The sequence below is a fragment of the Erpetoichthys calabaricus genome, chromosome 7 (assembly GCF_900747795.2).
Source record: "Erpetoichthys calabaricus chromosome 7, fErpCal1.3, whole genome shotgun sequence".
Taxonomy (NCBI): Eukaryota; Metazoa; Chordata; class Cladistia; order Polypteriformes; family Polypteridae; genus Erpetoichthys; species Erpetoichthys calabaricus.
Window position 1 is genome coordinate 385537 of NC_041400.2, and position 16381 is coordinate 401917.

General features: G+C 54.9%; 1 protein-coding gene across 2 annotated transcripts in view; it reads left to right on the forward strand.

Moving 5' to 3' along the window:
* Window positions 1–16381, forward strand: part of LOC114654528 (alcohol dehydrogenase 1-like) — a 247194-nt gene that overhangs the window by 109532 nt on the left and 121281 nt on the right. The gene's annotated exons all lie outside the window — the stretch shown is intronic.

Below are 16381 nucleotides of genomic sequence, written 5' to 3' on the forward strand. Positions count from 1 at the left end.
AGGCAGATAAAAGGACATGAAAGGCACTATATGAGGGGCTCCTATGCAGGGCACACTTACCCATCTGAGGGTCCCGTGATAAAAATGCTTTTTTTTAAATATTTCAAACATATTAAAGTTGCGGCCACGTCTGTCATTTTCAGTGCCCCCCTCCTCCGTCAGTCCGGACTATGGTGGGCTACTCCGCGCCCCTGGCCCAGTACTGCGCAGCTGGAAGTGAAGCCTGAAGGAGTGAATTTCCAAGATGGCTCCGAACTGAGGCTGCCAGTGTCGCGGGGTCAGTCACGTGCCAGAATGACTGGGAAGTGAAACCAAACCCAGTTACCCAAATGGAGCAGAAAAACGAACTGAAGGCAGGAAGCCGAAGCCGCCAAGCACCCAGAGGTGATTTCTTTTTCTTTTCCTTGAATGACCCTGCAGCTTGACGCTTGACCCACCCGAGGGTTTTTTTTTAAAACGTTACAACAAATTCAAAGGCCAAAGAGATAAACAGACAAGTGTCAAACACGTTACCACTGTCACCCAGTGCCACCACCGCGTCACCCACTTGTGACGGTCGTAACGAAAGTACCGCCTCGTACAATCGGGATGGGCAAAGGACCACCTGTGGCGCAGGTGGGAACAGCCGCCCATCTTAACCTGCCGTACCTCATGCGCAGGTGGTTTTATTTTGAGCTGTGTTGTTAGTGGCCCCCCGGGGGTCGCTGAGCCGAGATAGATGTGAATGTGCGCTGCTTCGAAGCAGGTGGGCACAAACGGACTGGCACGAACTCGCCGCTCAAAGTGCCACCCTTCGCTGTGAACTTGAGTTTTGATTTCAGGACGAACTTGTCGATTTTTGGGGGTCCTTTACGTTTTCCACCTGAGACCACCCGAACTCCTCGGTCAGCTTATTAAAGTTTCTTTTCGTGATGTCTACGATTTTTTCACGACTTTGCAAACCCCTTTGAACAAACGAAACGACCGAAAAGGCGACAAAGGAGCGGCCGACAATCAGTCGGTGAGCCCGCCAGCACTTCATCGGACCGGTGGTCTCTGAGGGTCGCTCTCGGTAGTTTTTAACGATCAACTTGTAGAATTCAAACCTTTTTTTTTAAATGAATGTCTGAGATCAGCGCGACTCGCTCAGCTTCATAGACGCGCCACTGCACGACGTGCCCCGCTTCTCCAAACAGTTTGCTCACCCGGCTTCACACAAGTTCAGAAAAATTTGATCAATGGCAGGAATGAGGGTCCCACTCTTAATTTTGCCTTAGACCCCCCCATCATTAAATCGCGGGTATGAACGACAGTAAGCAGCATGGACACGAAGGGCGCTACATACAAGCTAGGCAGTCGCGTCCCACCGCCCCCTTGTCGCAGTCCAAGCGAGACGACCAGGTGGAGGACCCGAGAGAACCCCGGGGGTCGCCCAGCCGGGACGGCGCTCCCAGTTCTAAATGAGCCTTTCGCTACGGTGGGGTCCGCCCTCGGGGGGCACGAGGCGTTTGGGCTTTTCGGCCGGTCAGCCTCCCCACGTGGATATCAGAGGGCGCCATGTGCACCGATCGATCCGACTCAAAAAATCAATCCTCCCCAGCGGAGCCCAGCGGGACTTTCTCCTGAACAGCCGAGAAAGAGCGGACGAGTATGAAAGAAGATGGGGGGGTCGCGTCTCAATGGCAGCGAAAAAAAGGAAGGGACGGGCAGAGGACACGAGACATTTAGTATAAGTGAACAAAATAAAACTGAGCGAGATAGATTAAAAGAAATAAATATTTAAAAGGGGGATTAAAAAATAATAAAAGGAAAGAATGTGGAGAAATGCAAATGAAAGAGTCCGTTAAGAATAAAAGGAGAAAACAAACGGAACGCGAATAAAAATAAAATAATATGAAATAAACGAATAAAACCAAGAAAAAAAAGAAAACGAAGAAATAAAATCAAGTGAAGACGAAATCGAAGAAAACCGAAGGAATAAGAAAAGCTGAAATAAAATGAAACAAATGACAAAAAGAAAGAAAACGAAAGAAAAGCAAAAAAAAAAAGGAAGGAACAGAAGTCGGGAAATAAAAACGAACAAAATAAAGAGAGCGAAATAAAGGAGGGAACGAAAGAACATGCGGAGGGCCGACGAGCACTCAGGACCACCCTGCCCCGCCGTCTGCCCCTCTTGTCCCCGCAGATGGAGGGCCCTTAATCCCCGCATTAGGGTCCCCGTTCCCCATAATTACTCCTCGCTCTGCTAATCTAAGAAGCCAATTTCTCGAAGTGTGCGCGACGAGGAGCCCACGGAGATTAAAGTGCGAGCGGTGGGCCGGCTGGGGGGTCCAGCATCTGTTCGGGGGGTTTCGTTTTTCACGAGCAGCCCGCCGACGGCCCCAGTCTAGGGTTTCAAGTCATTTAATTTGCTCCTCGTCAGCTGGAGTCCTAATGTCATTAACCCTTTCGCGATGATTTCAGGCCCCCCGACGAGCCCCCAGTGTGCGGGTTGCAGTTTTTTATTTTTTTAATGCCAGCCTTTGGCCTTTCAATGACTGAAACGAGTGCAAGGCGCTATAGAGCCAGGGGGTCCTCGTCTGCCGTGGAAGTCCCTTTAATGGCCGAAGGTGAACTGCGTTGGTGTTTTTGTCCCCACAGCTCTTTGGCTTTGGAGGATTCGCTCGCTCGCTGCCCGGTGGTCTCTGTGACGGTGAAAGGCGCTATACTGTCGCTGGGCGCAGCTGATTGGTGGTCTGCCTTTTGATAGGAGCCCACCTCCGTTTGTGTTTATTTCTTCACCAACACACACGAGGCCCTGGCACCACTGTGCCCCGCTGCCCAGGAAGGCCCCCTTTTCATGGCCACATTTTGTCCTAAAGGGGGTCCTCCTTGTCCAGCTGCCTCAGCTTCCTCCCACCCTGGTGCTGGTGGGCGGCTCGTCTTTCTCTTTGGCTCCAAGTGTCGTCCATTTTAATGTCTGATGGATTTTTGTTGTACGTTTCTCTTGTCGAATTCAAATTGGATCACAAAAACCAAGATGTCAGTGTGCCACATCCTGAAGTGACGGCCTGGCACAGGGCAGGGGGCTCAGCAGCACAGCTTTAGGTGAAGTTTGCCAGTCCCCATAAAAGTGGGCAACACAAAGTGAAGGCGCTGTGACACCTCGGGGACTCCTTTGTCGTCTTCTCCTCCACATTTGCTTTCCGTAAAGCCAACGCCCTGTCGGCTGGCATCACCGTGTTGGAGCGATGCGAGCGGCTGGTCAAGTGGCCACTACTGGCACCAGAGCTCATGCCAGGTGCTGCCTGTACGGCTGTCTGCCTATAGAGAGTGGCACTGGAGACACAGGCCGTGCAGCGACACAGGAGGTCCTCACAGGGCACCTCTACACACACACACACACAATGGCTGCCGACTCTAATGCACACACACACATTTAGCACAACAGGGGTACCCCCTCCAGGCTGGCCACTGAGCCGGGGCCCTGGCACCGTGTGCCCCTTTGGATGCCCGTTTGTGTCCGTTAAGTTGCCTTTGGGCCTCCGCATTTTAAAACGACCCCTCCATGTTGTAAGCTGCCCAGAAGACGAGAGGCTGGACAGGCAGGCAGGCGGGTGACATGCGATCAGGTGGCACATTTATAGAAGCGCCCATTTTATTTAAGACATTACCCGAGTGCCTGGGCGGCCAATTACTGCCAGCGTCCAAGTCGATTAGTGGCCATTGTCAGGCGGCAGTTGGCATTTTTCGAGTAAAGTTGCCCGGACCCTCGTAGTGAATGTCAAGCCTCAGACGTCTCCTTTGTAAATGTCCTCCAGTTTGCCTCTCCATGTGCCCATCGGACCTGCCTGGCAGTTTCTTGTGGTTTTGCTTGGCTCACCATCCCCTTGTTGTCCTCGATGACATGCCCTCCCTCTGGGACACGTTCACGTTGGTGGCATTACATCGTCCACAGTACCGTGGAGTACCAGGCAGTGCCAGCTTCCTGCCCACTCTTGTGTTCATCACCAAGGCAGCATTTGCCACGCGGGTCCCCCAGGCTGGCATGCGTCTCTCGTGAGTCTGGCGAGGCAGATTAGAGCGGCCGGATCGATATTCTCGACTCCCTAGAGTTTGCCATCGTCGAGCTCACTTTCGGTGATCAGATTAGGGCTGTTGCCTTCTTTTAGTGTCACTCTCGCCGCGCCAACAGTGTGTTTGTCCTGTCGCCTGGCGCTGTGGCCGGCCATGTCTTCCATCCAGAAGCTTGGCCGTCCGCTGCTCTCGTCTCGTTACCTGAAGCTGAGCTTCTCCTCCCTCTGAAGTGCCAGCTGACCCTCCTGGTCAACAGCGCAGGGTCCGGTGTGAAGCGGAGCGTGCGCCCGCATCTGATTGTTCGTGCCGTCCACTGGCGCATCTTCCAAGAATAAAGTGGCCATTGTCCGAGCGGCGCGTACTAATTGAGAAGAAGAGGAGCCGGCCGAGCCGCAAGCATAATAATTATCCAGGCGGACAAGCAAAGACGCGGAGAGACACTCAGTGACACACACACTGGCAGGCCGAGATGGAAATTAATATTCATACTGGAATGTCAGCCAGCAGAAAGTCCTCATTCACGAGCGAGCGGAGCACAACAAGGGGCCATTGTGTCACATTAAAGAAAGAAAGACAGAAAGGGAGAAGCGCCATCGTCCACGGCGAGCGCCCACCCGCCCGCCTGCCCGCTCATCAGTCCCCAAAGTCACGGCGGACCCCAGGGCCACGGTGGGCTGGCCGCACTCAGACCTGTCAGCCGGCGTCCCCGTCACCGATTGTCTTCGCTAGTGAGATGTGACACGAAATTAAGGGCAGCCGGGTGGACGGGGCGCCCCGATTAGAGCAGCCACCAACTGTCACAGAGCCTGGCGCCGTAATTACTGAATGGGGGGCCGACTGGACCCTGCGAGGCAATTAGCCAAGTGACACACTTAGTGGCCAGCCAACGCACGACACTCAAACCAGGCACAAAATGAAGAGTCGAGCCGTGCGTCTCGGCAGCGAAGGAGGAGTTAGGTAAAGCGAAAAAAAAAACAACGCCAGCGTGCCAACTTACCATCCACCAGGTCCTGGCTGACATGTCATAGCATAGCTGCCATTTTATGGAGCCGTCCGACGCTTTCCCAGCCATTACTCTGTCAGCAACCTTCATCAGATGCAGCTCAATGGAAGATAAGACACCTAATCAAGGAAACATCAGCCGTGGCCCGCTGTGCTCCATGTAGGCCAATCCTCGTCACGCGGCATCATGGGAAAAGCTCTCGCACTCCCAGTGACTCCAACCTCACAGCTCTAATGACAAGGATCAGCTTTTCTCTGCCCCCCTAACGCCAACCCCCCCAGCCCCCCCCCCCCCCAGCTACACGCCCTCCCTTGATTTTAGGGAATGTTGCAAACCGGTAACTTCGCCCTTTTGTGTGTTCAGGAGTTTTCGAAGTCCAGCGAGTGGGCGTCTCGCGTCTATGTGAGGCTCGACTTTATTTGCATTCTTGCTCTTGTATATTGTTTGACTCGCCTTGCGGTCTCCTCGCTCTCTCTCTCCGCTCGCTCGCCCGCCCGCCCGCCCGCTCCCTCGCTCTCCACGGCCGAAAGGTCCACAGACGTCGGGAGGAGAGGAGCCCACGAAAGGTGAGGAGATCACTGGGGGGGTAGAGGGGGGGTCAGAACTCGTCCTCTGTGTCATCATCATCATCGTCATCATCATCATCATCACACACCTGCAAACCTCGAGGTCCCGGGCCTGTTCAGCGCAAACCCACCCAGGTAGATGGGCCCAACCTAAGAGGGTCCTCGAGGACTGTCGACGTGAGGAAATGTGCAGATGCTCACCACGCACCGCCGAGTCATCCATAACGTACATATGGCCTTCTAATTATGACAGCATGTGACATTAATCCTGCCAGTAATCGGAGGCAAATGGGCGAATCGCCCCCAGAGACCCCGCAGACTTCCTCTTCACGGCTCCAGTCGGCAGAAAAGAGGAGTGAAGCGAGCGGAGGGCACGGAAAGATGGAAACGTCCTGAGGTGACTGGGCGAGGGTCTCACTCAGTGGCGAGGGTCTCACTCGGGTCATCTTTGATTTACCACCACCAGCTCCAAATGAGCGACAGCCCCTGGAAGTTCTGCACCGAGGCCTCCATCCCAGTCGAGTGCCCCTCACCAAGCTCCGTGACGTCACCTTCGTGTGTAAAAACACAAAGTGTCATCCTGACGATGTGACGTCCATCACCGTGGCCAGCAGACGTCCAGTCAGGGACAGTGATGGACAGAAGAAGCCTGTGAGGGTCCCAAGTCACGTAAAACTGACCGAGCACCTCAGCCAGCCAGTCACGACCAAGAAGACCGTTAAGGCCCGGTGCCTCAGGGTCTCGTGCCATGGGCTGAAGTGAAGCAATGGCATCAAGCAAGAGAGAAGGAAGCCAGTGGAGGGGGACCAGTGAGTGACTAACCAACAGTGGCTCTGACCGCAGTGTCCCCCACTGAGAGAGACTCGTGGGACGGCCCTTAAACACACGGCCTTGGGGCTCGTCCTCCCACGGGTCATTTGTTGAGCCATCAGAACTGGACGAGTGTAACGTGGGCACCAGTGTGCACATCAGAAGAAGGAGCGAGCCCAAAGCTGAACTGGACGCCAGTGTCGAGACGCAAGGACAGGGGTTATGAGCCCAGACTCTCCACTGAAAGGCTACACGCACAAGACAACGATGACAGTGACAACAACAGCAGCCATCTCCATGAGGAAGACATGCAAGAATGAACTTCCTGAAACCTGATTAGCTTTCTACGACGATGGTACAAACAGCTTTCAGATGTTGGTTACATTTGGGTGCTGAAGGACAGACAGGTGTCACAGCTGGTGGCTAATTCTGTCAAACTAACACAAGTGCCAGGACCTTACTGCTGTCCGCCATTCAAGTCGTATCATTAAGGGCCCATTGGATCTTTGAACTGGCGGACACAATTAATGGAGGAGGCGTGGAGTGTCACCTGCCTGCAGTCTGAGAACCTGTCATGTCACACAAGGGTGAGGTGGACAGATGGCAGTCACTGTAAAGGGCGGCATTCGTGACCTCACAACGTAATAATGGAATGCTGTTGTCACATTGCTCTACAGACCAAAGTTGGCTCAAAGAGGACTAAGAATTAAATGTCACCAGTGTCACCTGAGAGCTCACCGAGGCCTGTGTAGCAGAAGACAGCGGTCAGGGGTGTCAAAGGCCACGTCTGAGTCGAACACCACAGTGACTCGAGCGTTTCCTTCGTTAGAAGACATCAGAATGTCATCAACAGCACGTCTTAGCGGTGATTCCCTATGGTGACCATGCCTTGTGTCACCTCGATGCTCTGAAGTCATCACCTTTACGAATTGCGGTCACAAAGGTCAACCAAGATGGGTGTTTTTGCACTCCACAATTCCACTTGCGTTTATCCACTTGGCAGACATGTTTACCCAAAGCATCTCACAAAAGACTGTGGTGGGTTGGCACCCTGCCCAGGATTGGTTCCCTGCCTTGTGCCCTGTGTTGGCTGGGATTGGCTCCAGCAGACCCCCGTGACCCTGTGTTCGGATTCAGCGGGTTGGAAAATGGATGGATGGATGGATCTCACAAAAGACATCAGCATCACCGGGTACACATCAGTCTTGGGGACAGTTTGGGGACAAGTGTGACAGGACATGTCAGTCTAGAGTGGGGCTACAGTGTCTGAGGTCTTCCTCGCTCTAAGCACATGGCAGCTGATGGATGGCCCGCTGGATGATTATGTCTGAGACCCTGGTGCTGCCAGTTCACAGTAGAGATGGCTCTCGATGTCATCTGTGGCGGGTACGAGGAAGTCAGACAGAGTCGGGCGGTCATCAGAGATAATCGTGTTCTGTTAAGGCCCAATGTACAATGGCGATAGTGACACGGACCTTCAAGAACTTGGCAAAGCCTGCCGAGTCCCCGTCTACATACATCAGCATTACCAGGTTGTCCTTTACGGTGAGGTGTGCCCAGGTGGTCCGTGAATCAGCTCTGTAATCGTGCTAAACGCTCTTGTGACGTCTGATTTGAGCCCCCGCATTCGCACACCGGTCCTCTCAGGATGAGCGATGGCACACTGGGAAGCCCCGTCCTTAAGCTCTTCCGTAATCCAAAGGGCCCGAGTTCAAAGCCCCACCACTGCTGTCTAAAAGGGGGGCAAGCAGCCCAGGGAGGGGTCGCACGGGCCACCCAGTCCTCAGCAGAGATACGTGGCACCGTGACCCAGCTCCAAACCGAGGTGGGCCCTCCGCACAGGACAACAGTGGCTGACGCCTCCTAGATGAGTGACGCTGTCAAGGCCAGGACTTTGGAGATGCGGGTGGGCCGCACGTGCCGATCGGACCCCGTGTGACTTGTCACAGCCAAGGCCGAGTCTGCGATTTGAATTCCTTTTCCGGTTTGCTTTGACGACGTTCAGATGGTTTGTCCTGAGGTGGCACACCTGGCAGGTCTTCACATTTCAGTCGCGCTTTTGAGAATTTGGAAGCCCCCTGCTTTTGAACCCCTGGCCTCCCCAGCAATTCTCAACAATTCAGAAAAACAAAAATGTGGATTTCTAAAAGCTGATGGCAGACTGGCACACAGAACAAGACGTGTCACGTGGCGCCTCGCGGCTGTCCTCGCCGCTGTGTGCCGTCCAATGACACCGGGTCACATGACACACACCTGTCCAAGGCTTCAAGCACCCGGGTTCACTCGTCGCTTTCTGTCACCTTTCAGTTGACGTTTACCACCGGAACCTTCTCCACTTCTGCCAGGATTGGGTGGGCCCGCCGGACCACTCACCCCGGTGTTTTGTTTTTTTATTTTTATTTTGTTTCCCCACCTGCTGCCTTTTGGCCTCACTTGGCGTACCCTTACGTCTTGGCACAATGAGACCATCCAGACCGCGCTAAAAAGTAAAAGTGACCTGCCACTTAAGCCGCGGGCAGAGCGCCATGGGTGTAGTTTCAGTCAAGGCGGGTGTGCCCACCAGCCGGGTTATGGCAGCTGATTGGTGCAGTGGCCTTCTGGGCAAACCAGGCCAGCAGGATGTGACAGTAGAGACCGGCCTTTTGGGGACATACTGCGTAACCACAAGGGGTGCCACTGAACCCCAGTCTGCCAAGCACTAACAATGAGTGTCGCCCGCTGCCTCCCGACTCCGACTCTGACATGAGGCAGCGGGTGACCCGCCACGATGGCAGTCCTCCCCCAACGGCACCCACTTGCAGCACCCGGGGACCCCGACAGGGTTGCACATCCAGACTGCACTTCCCATGAAGCCCTGTGGGTGTCCAAGTTGGGACGCCACCAGCGGACCACTGGCACCTAACGTATGGGGGATGGAACTGCTCGTCAAATCCCCTGGCAGCCGGGGTGCCCTTCTGTCCTCCCTGGCACTCACAAGTGCTCTGCGTTTGCTTTGCCTTTAATGTCACATTCTGACACTTTATGTGACGTCACTTCTTGTCTTTGTTTATCGGTGACTTGAGTGTAACCATTTGAAGGTCAGCGTGAGTGCCAGTGGGACCTCTGCCCGCTGCTCCATCTCGTTGCCTGCCATTTCTTGTGAGTTCCACCACCCATTCATGTTAATGTCATCGCGCTGCTATTTTGGATTGTTGGGGGCTGTGATGTCACTAGGGGGCACATGTGGTGTGACATCCATGTCACTAAATGGACTCTGATCACAGTGGCAGGAGGACTCGGCCCAAGGGAAGGCCATGAGAGGGCGTCACCGGGGGCTCAGACTGGACTCGTCTTTAACTTGAACTCCTTCTGGGACCCCAAAAGTGAAACATGGAGAGTAAAACATGGAGATGAGGCTTGGATGGAGAAGTCAAGAGGGCTTCAGCCTTTCTAGGGGGGCTGCTGATGGCAACACCACCACACGAGGACACATGGCAGCCCTCTTTGTCATCGACCCCAATCCTCAAACTTAGGGACCTGGCCCACTGGGACTCCTCTCGAGTTTCTGAACTGGAGCTGCGGCTCCACAGTTGCTGGCCATGCTGCAAGACTGGACTGACCGACGCTTGTGATGACTGAGGTCGCCTCCTGCGGACCACCGTCAACCCTCGGTGGTCTCCTGAACAAGCGAGTCACTCCAGTCGGTCTGATGACACGGCTTTCGCCCTCCCAGCGTGTCACGTTAAGGTCTGTGGTTTGCTTTGGATTTCAAGAAATCGGCAGAAAGTTCTGGAATTCACTCCAGGGTGATTATATCCTGCTGTGCACCCACTGCTGCCGGGACAGGCTCCGGCCCCCCGTGACCCCGAATTGGATTTATCGCCACAGAGGAACCAGCAGGCTATGGGAGGTGACAAAGAGGCCAAGCTGGGGGCAAAAGCAAAATGTCAGAAAATCGGCGAGAATTCTCAGCTCCCTGGGATGACATCGTCCTGCCGCGTTGAAGACGTCACGTGTCACCACAACAATGGGACTCTCGGCGAGGCAGCAGCCATCCTTAGGAAAATGGCAGCTTGAAAAAAAAAAAAGGAAATTAAATAAAACAAAAAATTGGGTGTGAAAATTGAAGCCACCCGCAGCAGACCCTGAGGGTCAACGGTGGGCACGGGGGCTTGTGTGGCTCTTTGTTTCTGCCATCGTCACAGTCCAGATGGACAGGCTGCATCTGCCGCCTGCTCCTGATGTCTTCGACCAGCGACGAGCCACACATTTTAAACGAAAAATACAAAATGAAGAGACACAAATAAAATAAAAAGAGGGACAGAGCACAAGTGACAAAGTGACAAGTGTCAGGATCAATCCAGTCAGAGCACAGCAGGGGGGCCAATGACCAAAGCACCTCAAGGAGGTGACTGGGAGCACTGGGATGGTCCAGGGAGGAAGGGGGGGCAGGTCAGGACGGGGGTCTCAAGTGACCCTAGCAGACACGAGAACTGCAGACGGTGAGAAGGAGAGCACCACCCGCGGCGGGTACGGCTGGATGGCATGGCCCACCCTTATCTCGGCCCCCTTTATTTGCTTACTTTTTGTTGATTGATTTGTAAAGTTTATAGAAATGTTTTCAATAATTTCTTATATTTGGACATTTTGTTTTGCAGTGTTTTAACTTCAGTTATGAGATTCTACGTTGAACCGGGCAGCAGGGTGGCACAGTGTTAGCACTGTAAGGAGGCTGGCGTTCACGTCGTGTGTGGCGTCCGCATGTTCTCCCCGTGTCCAGTGGGTTTCCTCCCACAGTGCAAAGACCTGCACTTTAGGTGGCCTGGCGTGTGTGTGTGTGTGTGTGTGTGTGTGTGTGAGACCCCCAACAGGGACTGGCACTCCATCCAGGGACTGGTCCTGCCTTGTTCTCAATGCCTGCTGGGATTGACTCTGGAACCCTAGCGGCTTAGAAAATGGCGTGAGGCTGATGGGGGTCTTTGTCCTTCATGTCTTCCATAGTTGGCCAACAACCCCCTGGAAGGGCAGAAGGGAGGGTGGCTGAGCTGAAAGGGGGCTTTTCAGAATGAAGACCCCTGCAGGCAAAGTGCATGAATGCAACGAGGAGCTGCTCCAGTGCAGGGTTGTAGGTGCCAGTCTGTCAGCGGGCACACTCACGCTGGTCTCCAGTTCAGCTCCACAGGGCCACCGTTTGAACCCGGGGCTCAAGACAGCGCCTCCCAGGTCTGCGTTTCTAACGTGTGTGTGTGTGTGTGCTATTCTCAGGTCCTCACATGGACAGGCTGTCCCACATTTGAACCTCAACGAGTGCTGCACCCACCTTTGTAAAATGCCAGGACCTCGGCGCCCAGTTTTCCTTCCTGCCAAGCTGCTTGAACTTCTGCAGGTGACCCAGAAGGCACCTCGTGATTTGGTTTTGGGGGGTTAGGGGGCTTTCTGTCCGGACTCCTTTATTTTAACGGAGACTCCAATGCCGAGTCGTCTGTCTGAACAGAGAAGCGCGGTGTGCGGCCTCCCGTCCCGACTCCGTTACCGCAGAGGGGAGGCGCGTGCCCGACGTGCCGCTGTCTGTAGAAGGAGCGGCGGGCACGAGCGGCCGCCTCGTCGAGTCCCACCTGCTCAGGTAAACGAGAAGCAAACGGCGCGAATGGACGAGGAAAGGCGAATAACGATTAGCAGATGTCACGCAACACCCTACGACCTGACTATATAGCGCCTTACACAGCCACTTATCATAAGGGCTGCCCTGCCGCCCACAGAGAGACTCCATCGGGGGCTTCATATAGACGACTTTACGACCAGGCGGACAAGGGAGACCACCGGGAAGGCCATGAGAGGGCGTCACCGGGGGCTCAGACCGGACTTGAACTCCTTCTGGGACCCCAAAAGTAAAACATCACCTCGCTTTCCAGGCACGCGGCACAAGCCGCCATGGGTTTGGCTTTTAAGCACACGATATTGTAAAACTTCGTGCGGTTGATTTTAGTTGGGGACCCCCATACCTGCACCCGCGCCCCCCAGCAGCGCCATCTTCTCGCCGTTTCGTTCTCTCGCGCCACTCACTTCGCTTTGTGATTTTTTTTCCAGTGGCTTTAAAGAATCGCCGGCCCTTCACTCTCGTGGTTCTTTAATGCGAACGTTTCACGTTCTTCACGGACCCCCATCTACCGGGACGTCCGGTGCGATCTGCCTGCACGATGCATTTCGGTTTGCGCCCCTTTATTCGTGTCTTTGGGGTCTGCCAGTGGAAGCGCCGCCCGTCCTCTTCAATGGCTGCCCGGCCGGGCGTTTTGTCAATGGCGCTCTTGTCGTGCGGCTGTTCCCAGAGCCCCGTCCGAGTGGGCGGATGGCCGCCCGTGCGTTCGGCTCTTTCGTCGCAGGAATGCCGGCTGGAATGGCCCTCGGAGGACGGCGGTAGGCGGCTGCCGCTGAGCGGTTGGCATTTTTTCCCAAACGCAACAAAAGCTTCGCATTTCAAACGTTGGTCTCCGCTTTTGCTGCGTGAGCTCCGAGGCTGTGAATGAAAGCCACAAGACGTCGATTGTTCAGCGGAACAGGACGGGCAGTGGGAGATGGCATCCCCAGTGGCACCGCCACCTTACTGCTCTGGGGGGGGCGCTTCCTGCAGGGTCTGCCATGGCTGATTGGAGACTAAGGTGCCCCCTGCCAATGTCGGCACTTGCGTCTGACCAAGAAAATGCCAGTGAAGGTACCCAGACACGACCCGGTGCGACAATGGCAGGACAGGCCTCTAGTGCTAGGAGATGGGCACGCAGGAGTTAGACAGGGGGCTAGGCGCTCCCCCAAAATGAGTGTGCCAAGGTGGGCCTTGGGCATTGGGATTCATGTTTGTTTGATGCAGTGGGTCTTACTGAGCTCTCACTGAATACAAGGAGAGGCCCTGAGGAAACACAAGATGGCAAAGTGGGCAACTAGAGGTGGGCAGCATAGGGTCGCGCCTCACTAAGGGGTCATAAAAATGACGAGTGATGTGTGACCAACAAATGGCAGTGGGATGATCTGAAGAACTTGGGTGAAGCACACGAGCGGCGCTGGCACCAGTGAGCTGGCACATTAGGACACCGGGCTCAGTGTGGCCATCTGCAGCAGTGCCCACCTTTACTATCCTTAACATGGACCAGCCATTGGGTGTCACACAGTCTCAAGTCAGCATCTGTGGCGTCTCACCTTCTGGCAACTGCTTTGTGCCACCCGTGCCAGGGCTGACAGTCCCACAGGTCACCATGAGGCCCACAGCCATCGCCTCTGTGACATGATGTTATAGCGCCTTACCGGCACGCTCACATGTAGCCAGGCAACACCCTGCAGGCACCTGCCTGACCACATCGGACATACAGGCCAATACGGGTGCTGGTGGGCACCGTGGCAACACAGGGTGGCATCTCTTACCTTTACTTGGCACAAGAGGTGAGCAGAGGGCTGCGCCTGCGCGGGTGGCAGTCCAGGAATGTTTCCAAGTGCCCGCTTGTGCCCACAGATCCAGAGCCAGTGTCTGTCCACCGATTCCTTGGAGTGTCCATACACACAATGTGGCACGGCCTTGGCACAGGACGACAGGTGGTGGTCAGTTGGCATCATAATTGGAGACGGACATTAAAGGGGCTCCGACCACACGGTGGCATAGGTGACACGGCGGCTCGACCCCAGCCGGCGTTCCAGCGCACCTTTAAAACGGACAGCTGAACGGCCCTCCGCCTGGCAGCCCAAACAAATCAAATGTTGAATTTATTAAACCAAAATGTCAAATCCGGTGCCAAGCAGACTTGAGAACGGAAACGAGGAAGAAAAGCGGGGCTGGCAAGAAACGGACCCCCAAGTGACAAAGCAGAGGCCTCGTCGGGTGGTACTGCGAGGGGTCGCTCGCCTAGGAGCGCTGCCACACTGGCACACAGGGTCACCCGCAGGCCGCGCTCATGAATCGCCCTTTTCTTTGTGGAGCCGCGGTATCAGGCTCAGGTGCACAAGGGGCTCTTTGTCTGAGTGGTCCGCCGCGCGAGATGAAAGGCCCGAGTGAAGTTTATCCTCCCTCAAGTCCCCCCATTATACTCGCCGAACAAAGGGATGGCTTGAGGTATAAAGCAGCGTCGCCTATCGCGATGTCCATCGCTGCCCAGGCCTTCCCGCCGCTCCGTGAGCTTCGCCGGCTGGCAGCACAAACGACCTCCTGGCATTTCATTTGAAGTCGGACGTCCGCTCCTCGAAGGTTCACATCTCGCCTTCACTTTCGCTTTAACGTTTCTATGGACTTGAGGAGCGTAAGCCACGCAGCGCTAGAAGGGCAGGTCGATAGAAAACGAAGCAGCTGGTAGGGTGCCCAGAATGCCCCCCTCGCCATGACGTGCCCTGCAGACAGAGCCGGGCAGCAGAGTCAGAACCAACTAAACATATGGCGGCACAGGCGGAAAAAAACTAGGAAAGGAACTCGAGGGGGCGGTGGCCCCAAATGACCAAACTGGCACTGGCGAGGGGGCTCCATTGGCGCGACAGCTGGACACGTCCAAGAAAATGAGTTTCTGACACTGACCCAAAGAGAAGCTCAGGGACGTCCATCCAGAGGCGGGCAGCCACCCCACTGCTCCAGGGCCACGGCAGAGCGGGTCACACTGGCGAGGGGCAACGGGAAGCCTTGAAAGGTCCCAGAGAAGCGGCGCTTGAGCGATATGACAGAAACAAAGGCGGGCAGTGCCAAGTAAACCAAAGGAGCAGAAAGGGGTCCAAAAGAAACAACAAAAACAATGAGAGGCCAGTGAAGCAAAATCACAGGACCACCGAGGGACCAAAGGAGCAGGGGGCCATGGCTGGCGCAGAACGTGGAGACGGGCATCTTTAGGGGAGGGGCTGAAGGAACAGGCCAGAGAAACAGCGGACTGCCACGCGCCCACAGAGACCACCGAGAAGACTTCTGCATGCCAGGGTGGCCATTTCATAGTAGGGTCTCAGCATGACAGCAGGAGACAACTAGGACCCTCCAACGTTAAGCCGGGACCTTTTGAGGCTGGGTGGTCTTCTGCCACTCCAAGGACTTTTCCGTATTCATTTTAGTATTAACTGTGGAATCCCGTGAAGCCGGAGAGTCGCCTGGTTTGGTGGTGCTGCTGCCCTCCATGCTGCCCATCGGTGGGCTGGACGCTGACTTCGTGTCAGAAGCCACCTGTCCAGGTACCCCGCAATGCCACTGTAGTTCAATTTACAAAGTCACGAAGCGCTGCAGGTGTTGGCACCAAATCAAAGCTCCTCCGCCACTCCTGCCGTGCCAACCGTAAAGGCCGAGGTCAAAGCCAACTTGTCCAAGAGGCCGCAGTGCCCATCCACACCCCGTGGCTCGATGATGCCCACTGGCAGTGGTCCTTGCTCACACCTGAGCTCTGCCCCCTGTATGCCAGGAGGAACCAATCGAGCAAAAGGGAGGCGAATCTCGTTGGTGATGGACACTCGGGGGCCGCTGGGGGTCTCGTTCAGCTGTTACACTTCCAGCGATGCGTCGCCGCTCACGAGTCACATGACCTGGAGGTCTCTACTCTACGTCGCCCCCCCAGGCTCGTTTGATTCGCTCCACCTTCTCTTCTTCTTTTCTGTTTTTACACAAAGTCAGCCGGGTGACATTCAAACGAAGCTGACATTTGCTAATATTCTTCTTTCTTCCACAGTTTCAAGTTCTCAACTCAATCTTTGTGCAGTTTGTGGCCTTCATAAAGATGGTGAGGGGGGCAGAGACGGGCAGATGGCACAAAATGACGAATGGTGGCAGCTGCTCGAGTGGCACTCAGAAAAGTAAAACGTCCAGGCAGGTCACACATTCCAAAGAAATTCAGCAAATCCGGTTTGGAAATGTCACACACCTGGGACAGAGCCATGGGGGGGGGGGGGGGTCACGGGGGGCCGCTGCCCTCATAAGGTAAGTGAAGAAAGAAAGAGGAGCCCCCCAGCTGATTATAAAGCATTTATTTAAAAGAATAAAAACCCCAAA